This window comes from Dama dama, chromosome 6, assembly GCF_033118175.1.
Source record: "Dama dama isolate Ldn47 chromosome 6, ASM3311817v1, whole genome shotgun sequence".
Lineage (NCBI taxonomy): Eukaryota > Metazoa > Chordata > Mammalia > Artiodactyla > Cervidae > Dama > Dama dama.
Window position 1 is genome coordinate 16,222,818 of NC_083686.1, and position 16,224 is coordinate 16,239,041.

Here is a 16,224-nt window from a genome sequence, read left to right on the forward strand (position 1 = left end):
TTATGCTGTGTGTGCTGAGTTGCTCAGCTGTGTCAAACTGATTGTGACCCCACAGACAGTAGCCCACCAGGCTCCTCTGTCCATGGGATTCTCCAGGCAAGAATATTGGAGTGGGTTGCAATGCATTTCCTTCTCCAGGGGACCTTCCCAACCCAGGGATCGAATCCAGGTCTCCTGCATTCCCTGAGGATTCTTTACTGACTGAACCACCAGGGAAGTCTGAAGCAGGAAGAAGGGATTTAAAAAAAAAAAATGAGGGGGCATGGACTAGTTTCAGGGGAAAAAAAAAAACACTGTGAGTGTTCAGATTAACTTTGGGGACAACTGCAGAAAATCAGAGCATTTTTAAGAGATAATGCAATGAGTCAACAAGTAGAACATACTCTAACATACTTAAACTTTACTGGAATTAAAAATTACGTTTACAGATAATGGGCAAGTTTCTTCAAAGAAATCTATGATATTGAGTAGACCATGTGCACTTTGGCTTTTATATAGGTAAAATACTCCATTTCCTTCCAAATCCTTGATTTTGGGTTCTTTTTCAGCACCAACATATTCTTAATTCTCTTAATCCTGATCATCATGTTTTATCTAAATATATGGCAAAACCAATACAATATTGTAAAGTAAAATAAATAAATTAATTAATTTAAAAATAAATAAAATAAAATCATTTTAAAAATTGCTAAAACTTTAGATTTTCAATAGGGAATGACAGTAAATTTTTCCATATTTGTATTTTTAAATATAAATTTGTTTCAAGCTCAAAGAAAAATTTAAATTGTTGAAAGAAGAAAGGTAGTATCTATCACATTCACTTCAGTTTTTAATTTTCAAATGTTATCACTGTTGAGAGGTTTTATTGTATATTACTTCTCATTTATATATATATAAATGAATACAAATTTTTAATATTATTTTTAGTTCTTTGAAATTCAGCTCTGACTCCAAAATTAAATAAGCACACTTCTTTCTTTCCAGCATACTCCTTTAAGGGATATACAATGCACAACTGTACATTATTGACAACCTCTATCTTTACATCTTTACTGTTTCTATCAAAACATTTGAAGTATTTTTTGTTGTTGTTTTGTCTCCACGTTTATAGCATTACTAGTCAGGATAGGCTAAATGATGCTGCACTAACAACCAGTTCTATAAGAAAGATTATGTCTGATTTATGCTATTGTCCATTGTGGGTCAGCAGGAGCTGCAGCTCATCATGTTCATTCAAGGACCCTGATAAGTACCCCTACGATCCTAGAGAAGCAGGGAGAACACACAGTGGTCTGGACACTGGCACCTAAAACTTCCACCTAGAAGTAAGACGCATCACTTCTGTCCATCTTTCATTGGCTCAGGAAAGTTACATGGCCCATGGCTCACTTCAAAAATGGGAAATATAATTATTTTACGTGACCTGAGAGCACAGAGCTGAAAATATTTGGTGAACACAATCCATGACTCAGTATTTTCATACATGTAATTTCTTTTCTGGGGTCATCCCTCAAATCCTAATCATTTTTGGAAGATAGCAATATCTTATAGTATTAGCATCTATATTTACCCTCAAATATGTATCTGTGGTCTACCTGAATGTGCAACAGCAGCAGAATTTATTTATTTTTGAAGTTGTTTTTTTTTTTTTTTATGTGGACCATTTTTAAAGACTTTATTGAATTTGTTACAGTATTGCTTTTGTTTCATATTTTGGTGCTTTGGCCTTGAGGCATGTGGGATTTCAAATCCCCAATTAGGGATCGAACCCTGCACTCCTTGCATTGGAAGGCGAAGTCTTAACCACTGGTCCAACAGGGAAGTTCCCAGCAGCAGCAGAATTTAAAGCACTGAGAAATTGGTAAGGCTATTATAAAAAAAAAAAAAAAAATGTAAGACTGCACACTTTCCCAACATGAGGATGTTTATTTCCAGTTCTGTTTTTTTTTTTTTTTTTTTTTTATTTTGGGACAGCTTGCTGTATACACTATATCATGGAGTTCCTTCTTTTCTGTGATTCCTTGCTTCTTTGTTGGGTTAGAAAAGGTAAACACAGAAGAGAGTTTTGACCAGCCTGGACTGGCAATATATGGCATGAGCCTGCTATATAGATCTTATAGACCCTAGTTATAACAAATGTTTACTGGTTAGTGGTTAAATGCCTGATATATTTATTTTTAGACCAAGTTTTCATTTTTTCCAATCCAACTCACGAAGAACAAAATCATATGTGAAACAGTCACACTAAACTTGGCCCAAAACAAAAGGCTATGAGTACAGTGCCTGGAAGAATGCTTATTCATTACTCCCTAGACTAGCATATTTCTCAGCAGAGAGAAGAGCATATACTGTAGCCATGGAAAATCTGGGGAACTGGAGCTCTTGAAAATACCATTTATGCTACATCAAACTTGAGCCCACTCAGGCAATGTAAATCTTTCCATATGTGATGAGTGCTTGCTGCCCAGCTTCCAATTCTGAAAGAGACACTGAAAATATCCCAAATACTCTTTTTTAATTTATACCAAGAGTCTGCATCTGTCTTTATGCTTTGAGTTAAAGAACAGTTCTCTAATAAACTAGAGAGAGAGGAGAGCAAAGAGATACTATCTCATATTTCAGGTATAAATTGAAACCATCTTCATATCCCAGAATAGATCTACATTTCAATAAAAATTAATTGCCCCTTCAATTGTAGATAACAACAAAATTAAAGACAGCCAAAACACAATCTATCTTGAAGTTTGAATTGTATCCTGAAACTCTCAATGTTTTGGCCCAGGATAATGTTATGGGGACCATTTTCTTAATCCAAAATCAAGACATATGGTGTGATAAGGAATGGTTTGTGCTGCTACACGGGGAGCAAGAGATAGTCTGAGAGCTGTAATAGAGCCAATAAATTGCCAAAATCCTTAAGGTATTTAGATGACTTAAAGCAGTACTTTTCAAGCGTGACCCATGGCCCACCTGCATCATTATCACCTGGAGTTTTTGTTAAAATACCTATTTCAGGGCCTTGTGCTAGATTAACTGAATCAGGCACTCTGGACAAAGGCTCAGAAATCTGCTTTTTAGGTTCTTCAGGTGATTTTTATACCTGCTAAAGGAAATATTATACTCAGAGAGTTACTGAGAGAAGACAAGAGTAAGGAGTATTAACATCAGGGCATTGGAGGACAGGCCAGGAACTCAGATAAGAAAACATATTTATTTAGATCTTAAAGCAAGATGTAGTAATCTTGGAAGAGAAAGGCTGATGCCACTTTAATAGGACTTCCCAAGGGGGTTTTGAAGAATCCTTGACATTGTACCTAAGGAAGGTGGGCAATCACAATCTCTAGGAACAGCCTCTATAGGGAATGCATTGAAATAGCTGCGCTAACTTCCCCATCCCCCTATAACTTTCTGGTAGTCAATCACAAACATCAGAAGTCCAGAATAGGCATTGTTGTTGTTGTTGTTTAGTTGTAAGTCCTGTCTGACTCTTTGTGACCCCATGAAATGATGCCTGTCACCCTCCTCTGTCCATGGGATTTCCCAGATAAGAACACCGGAGGGGGTTGCTGTTTCCTTCTCCAGTGGATCTTCCCAACCCAGGGATCGAACTTGGTCTCCTGTATTGGCAGGCAGATTCTTTACCACTGAGCCACCAGGGAAGCCCTAGAATAGACAAAGCCCTACAGGATATCTGGTTTTCTCTGATCACTAACACTTGTCATATGCTTCTCTCTGCTACCATGTGACTCACTGCTAGCCCTGCCCCAAAGATTTGAGATCTCCCATTGTAACCTGAGTTCTTGCTTTTTTTGATGTCTCAGTTTCTATCTAGTGTCTAGTCCCCAGGTGCTTAAGGAGCCTGCGTCTTACTTTACATTTTACTCTTAAGAAGAGTCCTCTTCATGAACTCCAGTCGATCTACTGACTGATTTCCCTGAAAACACAAGGCTGCTTGACCTGTTTGGCATCCCTCATCTTTGATTGCCTGCCATCTTATTCTCTTTGACTGACCGGACCTCATTTGCCATATGCTGGTAGCTCTGATGCTGACTGCTTCTCCAGATTATACCCCAATGCTGCTTAACCTGGCGGAGGCAGTGTCTGGCCTTTCACAAAAGACTTTTGTTCAGAGCCTGCATTTGCCTGTGCATGGAGGGTTAATCTCTTGCCCCACCCATGCACATAAGTCTACTTCTGCATACCACTCTCTTCTATCTGCACAATGAATAGTAAGAAACTGGGCCATACATAGGCAGTTATCGAGTTTTGGCTAAGAAATCCCATAGATGTCCCAGAAGACCAGTGAAGACCTAAACAGATATGAGTTAGAAAATTCTCCCATCAGTAAGTTGCATTACGAACTCCTCAGGGAGGCTTAAGAGGGAGGGTGTGTATGTATACTTAGAGCTAATTCATGTTGCTGTAGGGAGAAACCAACACAACATTGTAAAGCAATTATCTTCTAATTAAAAGGAAAAAAGAACTCCTCAGGACTTAGATCTTTACAAGGAACTTCTTGGCAAGTACAGATTCAGCCTTTACTCTTGGAGTAAACTGTAAACTACTCAGAAAACCAGCCAGTGATTTTTTTTTTTTTTTCTTTCTCTATGGAGCCCACAGACTTGGGGCAGATTTTTTTTTTTGTAGCTTAGCTGTGTTTTAAGAACTTGGGTAAGGAAGGATCACTCAATACCAGTATGGGCTCAGTTTATTAGGCACTTTTTGACAGGCAACAATCCTGAGCACTTTACTAAAATTTCAGCATTTGCTCTGTGTCCCTTAAGAGAACATCAATAAGGAACAGAAAGATAACAGATGTTTCCCATCCTTAGAGATCAGAATTTGAATGAGATGGAAACTAAAATATGAAGCTCTATGGAGCTATCTCATGTAGAGATTCTCCTATAAGATTATTCTTTTCATTCACTAATCCTCTCACCTCTACGCAGAGCTCAACTTTGAGCTCAATGCAGAGTTTCCAACCTTCCCAATCTTGATCTCTCTCCCACTTCAAAGAAAAACAAGTACAGTTTAGACTTTTAAAATGATAACAAACATTATTTCCACAGTAGCATTTTTATAGTGACAGACAAGAAAGAGCAATTGGGTTAAAAAATGATTTCTCTAGAAGGAAGGAATGGGTGTTCTATAAAATCCAGTGTATAACGTAAAACTTCTTTATTCTTTGTTACTGTCAAGTGGTTAATCAAGGAACTCCCCCGCCTTTCCTAGGAGCCATATGATGTTGCGGACATCTAGGGTTCCATGTCTGGGACGAGGGAGAGTGGGGACGTGGTCCACGGTCACCATGCTCTGCGCACACAGGCATCTCTGAGATGCTGATTTCCTCCTTTCTTGTCTGTTGCTGGAAGTCAGTCCACATACCATGGGACTAAGTCCTCTTTGTCCTGACTCCTGATGACACGCTGCTCCTTCTCTTTCCCTCTTGGCTGCATTTACGGCATGAGGATCAGCTGGGAGAATGTTTTGGACACGTCTGCCTAAATACTCACGTCTAATGACCTGGCACCAGGCAGAATAGCACTAAAACTGGTTCCAGTTTTATACTTCCATGCACTTCATATAGGAAGTAATTTATAGATTCCACTGCTCCTGTTTAGTCACTAAACTCTTTAGCGACCCCATGGACTATAGCTTGCCAGGCTCCTTCTGTCAATGGGATTTCTCAGGCAAGAAATGGGGGATCTTCCCAACCCAGGGATTGAACAGGTGTCTCTTACGTCTCCTGCATTGGGAGGTGCATTCTTTATCACTTATGCAACCTGGGAAGCCCTCTCTTACATTTCCCCAATGTGATCCAGGTTTTCAGGTCCGTCTCCACGGTACCTGGTTCAGGGTGTGAGAGGATGCCAGAACATGGAGCCCTTACGTGGGTGAACCCACATCTCCCAAGCATCTGAGGTCCCTCTGCTTTCCTTTAATTTTTTCCTTTGGTCCCACTACTGTGAGAATCATTATCTGCTCTTGGGGATGGGATAGAAGATCTGCTTTGTTTTGTTTTTGTCATTATTTTGATCCTGAGGATTTAAGAAGTCACCTTTTGAAACTCAAAAGCTGTCACAAACAAAATATCCAAAACACTTCTTTCCGAATTAGGCCTTTCCTGAGGCAATATTTGTCATAAAGCAAATGAGATTTGAGCAAGTACAAGAGAACAGGCCATGAATGAATATCTCAAAATATTTCTTGAAAGTCAACACTGAGTCTAAGCTTCCATCACATATAGGGATTGCTGAAACTCTGACAAATGGCGAAGAAGCTAAAATTTAAAAAGTTTAATAAAACTAACCTTGACCCTAACCTGAATGGCAAATATGGTCATCAACTTTATCATAAAATCTGAGTAAATGTGGAATAAAATATATTTAGAAGAAAAAAAACTGGAATAATTTACCCAGAGGGAAAAAGAACAAGCTCATGGTCTTTTGCCTGTATCTTTTTATTTTCCAATGGACTGACCAGATGTCTAGAGGGACAGGCTGGCCCAAGCCTTTCCATACCATTGTATGGGAAAACCTTACACAAGATTTATGTTCCTTGGTAACAAGAAGACTAGAGCAATACCAAGCCCCTAAATTTGGCATCTGTGTATCAGGCAATGTGCTGCACACTGGTCAGACAATCTATAAGACAAAAGCCTCCAGGAACTTACGATGCAGTGGAGCTAGGAAAGTAAGCTAGCAAATAAGAAGTTAAAATGCAAAGCAATGGAAGCTGTAGAAGAGGGCTGTGGGGTTGAAGCGCAGGGATGGGGTAAGGGAGAAAATCTCAGAGGAGGGAGGTACTGATTTCTGGAAAGCCAAGACCGACCAACTGTCTTTCTAGGCTGAAAGACCCCATCCTGTGTGGAATATAACACAGAGGGGAGACTGCAGAGATGCTAATGCCAGGTGCATATATGAGAAAGTGGCAGAGATGGAGACAAACCTGAGGGCAGGGAGGGAAGCAATCATTCTTATCAAGTCGATCATCTCGAGTCTTTTCCCCCAATCTCTGTGTGTGTTCATAAGAGATTGGTTTTTCATAATTTTTTTTGCTCCAATATTACTTTAAAAAAATTTATTGGAGTATAGTTGCATTACCATGTCATGTCAGTTTCTTCTGTAGAGCAAAATGGATCAGTCAAACGTATACATATATCCCACTTTTTGGATTTTCTTCCCTTCTAGATCACCATAGAACCTCGCACAGTGGAGTTCCCTCTGCTATATAACAGTAGTTCTCATTAGTTATCTATTTTACACATCACATCAATAGCATATATATGTCAACCCCAATCTCCCAATCCATTCTACATATTACAAAACTGTATAACATAAAGTTCATACTTTCTGAAATGTATGAGTTTATCTCTGGCATACAGCCTGACTTCAGAGAGGACTGTGGAGCATTGGGAGTTGCACTTTGCAGATAATTCACAAAAATTTCATTATTTTATTTGCTATACATAGATCACTCATTCTCATTTCAGGAGTTGAAGACGCTGAAAGTCAAGCATACAGAAGGCTTTCTCTACCAAAAAGCAGCTCCTATGAATGAAAAAGAGATGGATCTTAATATACATACTGGATGCTAACAATTCCTGCTGACTCAGAAAGAGAGAAAACGGGAGAGAAGAGTCAGGCTTATTCTTTGTGAGTTTGAGACTATTTGTTTCAATCAATATTCCAAGAAGTTGCCAGCATAAATGCAAGGTAGATGTTCTTCTAGAAGAAACATGTTGTGGACTTGCTTTATGATCATGGAAAAGTCACTTAGCCTACTTTGAACTGTTTTGTTCATTTGAAATATGTGGGGACTCAATGACAAGATTGTTAAGATCCCATCCAACTTCCTTATTGTATGATTTGTGCAACTTCCATTTAGAAGTAATTAATGAGCTGATTAAGGAAATGAAATAAACCACAGAACCCTTTGATGTTAAGAAAGAGCCTAAGTCCTCTGACAGAAATAACTTCACAGTCTCTGGGGGAAAGCCCTAAAGGAGACACTAGCATAGCTTTTAAAAAACTCATATTGGACACAAGGGCAAACGGTCAGTGTGTCTACCCAAAGAGACAGGCATGTATCAATTTGGAAAAACTACATTAATCCATTGGTCTAGTTTAAAATTATAGTGAAATAATATTCCTTGAAGACACTTGAAAACCCTTAATCGTTACTTTGGAGTAATGATTTCTGCTTAAATTTGACTATGTCCCTGCATGGATTCTTAAATTCAAATAAAGATAAGCAGTAAACTGGATTTAGAAAAGGCAAAGGGACCAGAGATCAAATTGCCATCTGCTGGATCATCAAAAAAGCAAGAGAGTTCCAGAAAAACATCTACTTTTGCTTTATTGACTACACCAAAGCCTTTAACTGTGTGGATCACAACAAACTGTGGAAAATTCTTAAAGAGATGGGAATACCAGACCACCTGACCTGTCTCCTGAGAAATCTGTATGCAGGTTAAGAAGCAACAGTTAGAACTAGACATGGAACAGCAGACTGGTTCCAAATCGGGAAAGGAGTACATCAAGGCTATATATTGTCACCCTGCTTATTTAACTTATATGCGGAGTACATCATGTGAAATGCCAGGCTGGATGAAGCACAAGCTGAAATCAAGATTGCAGGGAGAAATATCAATAACCTCAGATACGCAGATGACACCACCCTTATGGCAGAAAGTGAAAGAAGAACTATAGAGCCTTTTGATGAAAGTGAAAGAGGAGACTGAAAAAGGATGAGATGGTTGGATGGTATCATCGATGTGATGGACATGGGTTTGAGTAAGCTCCGGGAGTTGGTGATGGAGAGGGAAGCCTGGTGTGCTGCAGTCCATGGGGTCGCAAAGAGTCAGACATGACTGAGCAACTGAATTGAACTGAACTGATGCAAACGAGGCAGGAAATTTATTATCAAAAATCCTGGGTTGAGTTGTAGAGAATAAAGAAAACCACATAGCAATATAAAAGTATCTATTTGCACCATGTAGCTTATAGTTGTCAAGAAGGGAAAAATAATTGTTTCACTTTTCTTGCTCTCCTTTCTTAAAAGAAAAAAAATGAGGCCAGAATGCCTTTGTCTCAAAGCAAAATGAAATACTCATCATCACTTGCAATTAGACTAAGGTCATTGGTGTTATTTGGGTTTGACTTTAGTGTTGGGCTGTTGTTCAGTCACAGTTGTATCTGACTCTTTGTGACACCATGGCCTAGGCTTCCCTGTCCTTCACTATCTCCCGGAGTCTGCTCAAACTCAAGCCCATTGAATTGGTGATGCCATTAGACCATCTCATCCTCTGTTGTCCCCTTCTCCTCGTGGCCTCAATCTTTCTCAGCATCAGGGTCTTTCTTTTCCAACTTTAGCATAGGTTTCTTCATAAAGCCAAATGAGCTCAAGAAGAATAAATAAACCAGTCTCTTTAAGATTAATTGGATTTCACCTTTTAAGAATGTTCAATATAAATCTAATAAAATTTGCTCTTTTGAATAGGAAATGAAGGAAGGAATGCATGGGAAGTGTATAGAGCACTAGCTAGAACATATACATGTTAGTCATTATTAGAACTCTTATTATATATGAGAAAATGATAGCTTAGAAATATTAAGTAGCTTGCATAGTACATGTAAAGTATACCAGATCTGGGACCTCAAATCCTGAAATTCAACTCCATAGCCTTTGCTCTTAATCTTCTACTAAGAACTCACTGAAAAATTAGTTGGGGGGAAGACTATATATAGATATCTCCTTTAAATTGCCATTGGTGTGGATTAGAATGGTAGAGGACTGAAGAAATAATTAAATTCTGAAGAAGATGGCGGCCATGAGAACAAAGAGAAAAAAAATGCTGAGAACACATACTTTTGAATACTGCAATCACCATCACCTGGCTGTATAGGAAGTGAGGAAGAAGATAAAGATGAAGGACTCATTTGAGTGGAGGAAAGGCATTGAGTTCGAACACTGGAATACCCGAGACAGGCATTGTATGGGGGCTCTGACTAGCAGGGCAACTACTTAAGAAACAATATATAAGTGAAATGGCATGGCTGTGTTCCAAGAAAACTTTATGAGAACAGGCAGAGGGCCAGATTTGGCACATGGACTATAGTTTACCAACCCTCATCCTAGATAGCTCCAAGTAAAAGTGAGTATTATGGCCATTTTGCTTATATTAGCCAACATGCCTATAGGCACATCTGTCACTGGCCAGGAGTGAAGATGTCACATAGACAGGCACCGGGACGGGAATGGGGGTAGTGGGTGACAATGGTAAGCCTCAGAATATAGTATGGGAAAGAAGCAGAAGTAGGAATTCCCAGCTTGGTCACCAACTCATTAAAAATGACTGAGTCTACATACAAAATATACCTTTCCAACATGAAAACACCTTTTTTGATACTATGTATAGTCAGTTTGGGACTAAAATACAGTCCAGTTCTCTGCCAAGACAAAGCATTGTGAATCCAGAGGAAGGGGGCCTTTAAAACAACTTGTACAAAGTATGAGTTGGAAGAGATCTTGCTGACCTGATCTCTAGATTGGGCTTTAAGTTGAAGCCATGAGACTGGATGCAGCCATAGGAAGAAAGTATAAGAGGGGGAAATCAAACAATAAAACAAACACAGAACCAGGAAGTGGCAAGAAGACAGGAGACCTCTGAGGAGAGTGAAGAAAAAAGGGGATGGAAGTACAGGCCAGTATCAGATCCCTAACACCCCAGGAGAGAAGTATTTCAAGAAGAGAGCACAAAGGTAAATAAATAGTAAAAACGGTAGCAAGGCAGAAGTGGGCCCAAAGATAAGAAGCTGTTGGATTTAACCATGAAGTCAGCCATCATTAGCAACCTCTGAGAGACATTTTCAGTATTGTGATAGAAATAAATGCCCAATTGCAAAGAGTCATAGAATCGGAGGGAGGCGAGGAAGCAAAGACAGAAAATGCAAATTTTTCTTGGCACCAAAAAGAGAAAACTTGGTTGAGAAAGCTGAGTGTGTTTGTTCTGTGTAACAGAGGCCTGAACATTGGTTGTGCCCTGAGGAACAGCAAAGGAGCAGGTAAAAGGACATAATTTATGAAGCAAAGCCTGGTTTCATCTTCATAAATATTTTGTTTAAAAGTTCCATAAACAGCAGTGGCCCAGGAAATGCTTCAGCAAATACTCATTAACAAAACGACAGCTATTTAAAAATGTTCCCATAGCTGTTATATGTTTATCACCCCTTGTGTAATAAAGACTTCTGGCATGGAATTTTGAGTTCTTTCTCTAGTATGAGAACGCTTCCGTTCCCTGAGGATTTTGAGAGAATAGGGTACATGGTTGACCTCTTACTCAGACAGAAGGAAATTATGCTTTCACCTCTTGCCCCTGAATAAATTTATCATCCAGTCATTACTTATTCTGGATGAAGATAGAAATTAGACTGAAAGCCGGAAGCCTGGATGCTAAATGAGTAATGTTTCCGGACTTAGTTCCCCTACTCTGTAAAATGAAGGAGTTAGACTTGCTCATTTCTAAGTCATCACAGCTCTAAAAGAACCAAATGAACAGAAAAGTCATATGTAGATCACTGCTTCTTCTTATTTTATTTATCACAGAACTCACTGAAGCAATGCAGGTCCCTAACAGTGGGGGAGGGGTGTATTTTATTGTGTATGGTATAGTCATAGAAGAGAGGATTATACCCTTGTCAATTATTTGTTTTCCAAGGTGTTCTGAAGATATAGAAAAAGTTGCCAATAAAATGTTACATGAAAAAGGTGGAATCCAAATTTGCAGTGTGAAGCCAATTTTGTAAAAATAAGGTGAAACAAAATATTGGTACCATATTATGTACACATATACAGAAGGAAATCTAACAATGGGAATTACTCTACTAGAGAGTGAAATTGGTGACAATTTATTTTCCTTTTATATTATCATTCTCTTTATAATTCTTGTAATAGTTAGCTCCCTTGTGAGTTACGAAAGGTATTTTACATTTGAGGTTTACAGGAAGGTTGCTTTCATTTCCATTGTACTCAACTCTACTTAAAGTGTTTTCAAGTGGGGAGGAGGACCTATGGGTGCTAACTTTCCTGATGGACTAGCCCCATACTCTGGAGAAGGACTACAGAAGATATGCTTGATATTAAACATATTCAAAACCAAGTAGGTTGGAGATAGAAGATACAGACAGATGAAGACTGCCCCTCAGAATTATTATTATTATTTTCTTGTTATTTGGAAAGATGTCAGTATTTATCTAGATCTTTGTAACTTATCTAATCTTTATTTTTTTTTAAGTTTACCAAAATAACATTTGGCTTGTAAAATTGTCTTAGACTCAGCCATTTTTATTTATTCTTCTGTGTGCACCTGGCCCCCTCAACTATTAATATAGTCAAATGCTAACAGCATCTTTTTGTAGCAAATATATTATCAATTCCACAATGCCTTCAGCAAAATCAACCAACCAAAAAGGGGTATCGGAAAATGGTTGATACCTCCATGTCCTCCAACTCTACTTTCTAAATTCTTATTGACAATAGGCACCTGGTGCTGTCTCTTCATAGCAATTTACAGTTCCAAATTACCCTTTGCTAACAGAAATTTCATAATTTATTAAATGGCATTATATAATGAAATTTTCAAACACTTTGATCATAAAATATGAAGTAAAACATTCATGGTTTTTGGATCATTTATTTGTTAACAACCTTTTAACTTATATTCACTTAGCAAACATTTAGATCTGCTGCTGCTCAGTTATGTCCAACTCTTTTCGACCCCACGGAATGCAGCCTGCCAGGCTCCTCTATCCATGAGATTTCCCAGGCAAGAATACTGGAGTGGATTGTCATTTCCTTCTCCAGGGGATCTTCCCAAACCAGGGATTGAACCCACATCAACTGTGTCTCCTGCATTGCAGGCAGGTTCTTTACCTGTTGAGTCGCCTAGGAAGCCATTTATGGCACTAAAATGTCCCAAAAGAATCTCAGTCTTTAACCACATCACCTCTTCAATTGTCCAGAAGTATTGACTTACTTCATCAAAAAAGGCCAGTATATAAGGATATAGTTCAGTGGTTTGAGCACCTTTTCTTTCCTGAGAGGCTGCAATTGAAAATAAGCTAAATGCATATTTTTATCAGAACAAATCAATTATCTCTCTGTACACCAGTTGAAGAAATATCAGCAGCTTCTCTCTCTAGTTCACATTCTATAGCATTAAGCTTGACAGCCCCTTGGAAAGCATACACCTTGCTCATTGAATTCTAGTTCAAGAATTCAATGAATTCAAGAAGCTAGAATTCAATGAATTCAAGAAGCAAGAATTCAGTGAATTCAAGAAGCTAGAGGGGCTAGCTTCTGAAGACTTCTGGAGAATTCTTACAAGGCTGTGCTAAGAAAAAAGGATCCTTATTAGGCGCTGTGGGCTTCCCAGGTGGCACAGTGGTAAAAAATCTGCCTGCCAGTGCAGGAGACTCAGGAGACACAGGTTCGATTCCTGGGTCAGGAAGATCCCCTGGAGCAGGAAACAGCAACCCACTCCAGTAGTGTTGCCTGGAGAATCCCATGGACAGAGGAGCCTGGTGGGCTATAGTCCAGACGTTGCAGAGTCGGATACAACTGGGCATGCAGGCAGACACATAAGGCATTATCAGTGAACACTGTCACATGTTAATTTACTGCAGATTTTCCTTTATTTACTAGTTTTAAAAGTCATTTTCTAAATAGAAACCTTCCTAAGTGTGTATTTAATGACATTGAGTTTCCCGTGATTTAAAGTTTAGGTATTGTGGTAATACAGTTCTCATGTAAAACATACATCATGTGTCAAATTTTCTAATTAGGTATGAATGTGAAAATTAAATTTTAATTAACCTGAAATAGTCAAGTAGAGAAAACTTTTACTGAATTGACTTAACATAGTATCATTTCCATTTGAAAATAACTCATGCCATTTAACTGAAAGCAGGGGTCAAAAATAAGCAAAATTTTTACTTTTTATATAATGTTTCTACATTTATGCAGACCCTAACTTTACTGTTGCAAACAAAAGATAGTCCCTAGTTCATTGTTTCAAACAGAAAGAGTTTGTCATATATATCACAAAATGTTTTTACACCTAGGACCAATTTCCACGACTAGGTGAAACCTGTTTTTTTTTTTTTTTAATTGTTTCAGTTTGAAAAGGGCCTTTAATACAAAAGACCTCACAGCATAATTCTTTATAAAGCTCTATGATCAAGGAATTAGCAGTGAATTCTTATTAAAGCTGGAATGTAGAACTACCCTGGACTCAATTTATAGCTTCATGTATTGTCTAACATATCCAGTTTTAATTCCTTTCTTGTGTCAAACAGAATTAATGATCAAGATCATTGAGAAACCAGTGATCCATTTTGCTCTGAAATGCACCACATAAAAAATGTGGGAAGATAAGAAAACATATATTCAGCTACTAACTTCAATGTTTTATGGTATTTTCAGTTTAGAAAAAGCTGCAAATAAGAGAAAGATGAAGTTTTAAAAAACCAAGATATAATGAAGACAATTAGCCTTACATTCCTGTTTTTCCCCTAAAGTTTCATCAGCACACAGAAGAACTGCATAGATTTGATGACAAAGATCATTTTTCCTTTTCTCTCTTTTCTACCAAGCAGTATTGTCCTAGTTCTCAGACACATATGCATGTGAATAGCATATGTGTGAATGGGGCTAAAATAATGTACTTTGTCCACTCATGCATGCTCAGTTGTGTCCAACTCTTTGTGACCCTATGGATGGACTGTAACCTGCCAGGCTCCTCTGTCCATGGAATTCTCCAGGTTAGAATATTGGAGTGGATTTCCATTTCCTTCTCCAGGGGATCTTCCCAATCCAGGGATCAAACTCATCTCCTTATCTCCTGCATGGCAGGCAGATTTTTTACCACTGGGCCACCTGGGAAGCCCAGTATTTGATTAATACGAATTAATATTATAGTCTCCTTGAAATTGGTTAGTCACTGATTCCTTGACACAGGCCTCCAGTGATTGCGTAAAAAGGAGAACAAATAGCACTTTCTGTATCTGATGTAGGAATGAGGTAGTTATCCCAGAGCCACTTCCATGGCAACTTCTACCACAGAACACAACTAAGAATTTGGACACAAACCAAAAGCCTCCTAAGCACCTAAAATAGATGTCACTATGTCTGTGCACTTTGGCTCTGCACTTTCCTCATAAAAGATTCTCTTGGGTCTTCGAATAAAGTTATAGTCTCTCATTCCTCCCATATTTTTTTTAATAAACTTGTTTGTTTTCTGGTTTTGTTGTGCATAGCACAAATGAAATGATCATTACAAAGGGATGGTTGAAGCTGAAGAGAGTTATTAGAGGAATACAAATTCTCCACACCAGCAGGTAAAGAAATCACAGCTCCATATAGATGATGAACACAAGGAAAAAAAAGTCCCATACAAATAATACAATTTTTTAAAGCACAGTAATTATGTGACTTTATGACATAAGAAGGATGGCCTTACACATCACAGAGTAGGCCCCCCCAAGTATTATTATGTTATAGAATAAGTCTATGATGTGTATTCATGAAGAGAATACTGAGAAATTCACAAAACTTTAAATTGAATTCAGTCCTCTCCAGAGAGACAGTAAAATATCTAAGGCTTCCCAGGTGGCTCAGTGGTAAAGAATCCGCCTGCCAATGCAGGAGACTTGGGTTCTATCCCTGGGTCGGGAAGATCCCCTGGAGCAGGAAATGGCAACCCATTCCAGCATTCTTGCCTGGGAGATCCCATGAACAGAGGACCCTGGCAGGCTACAGTCCATAGGGTTGCAAAGATTCAGACACAACTGAGCATATACATATTATTATAGTAGATTTCAGAAAGATAACTCTCCAAAAAGTGGCTAAATTTTCTCTAAACTTTTTGGAGTTTTCAGTAGTAAACTTCTAAGCTTCCCTTTCTGGAAAGTCCATAGATAGAGAACTCCTTAGTTCTCTGTAACTTGCTTACTGACCAGCAGCAAATACTATATATAGTATTAGCTAACCAGGCCTCTGGGCAAGAGGGACATCTCAGACGACAGTGGGACACGGGGTCTTATCTGTCCACCCCACAGCCAGGGGGGTCACTCCTCCTCTGCTCTGAAAACCCCTTCAGAGCTCAGTGATTTGAATTCTTACAGCAAACATTACTCTTGGAAATGCTGTCTCTTTAAGGTGGAT

The 16,224-nt window shown here is 38.6% G+C and overlaps 1 protein-coding gene across 7 annotated transcripts in view; it reads right to left on the reverse strand.

The window, feature by feature from the left end:
• Positions 1-16,224, reverse strand: part of ARHGAP24 (Rho GTPase activating protein 24) — a 621,697-nt gene that overhangs the window by 213,704 nt on the left and 391,769 nt on the right. The gene's annotated exons all lie outside the window — the stretch shown is intronic.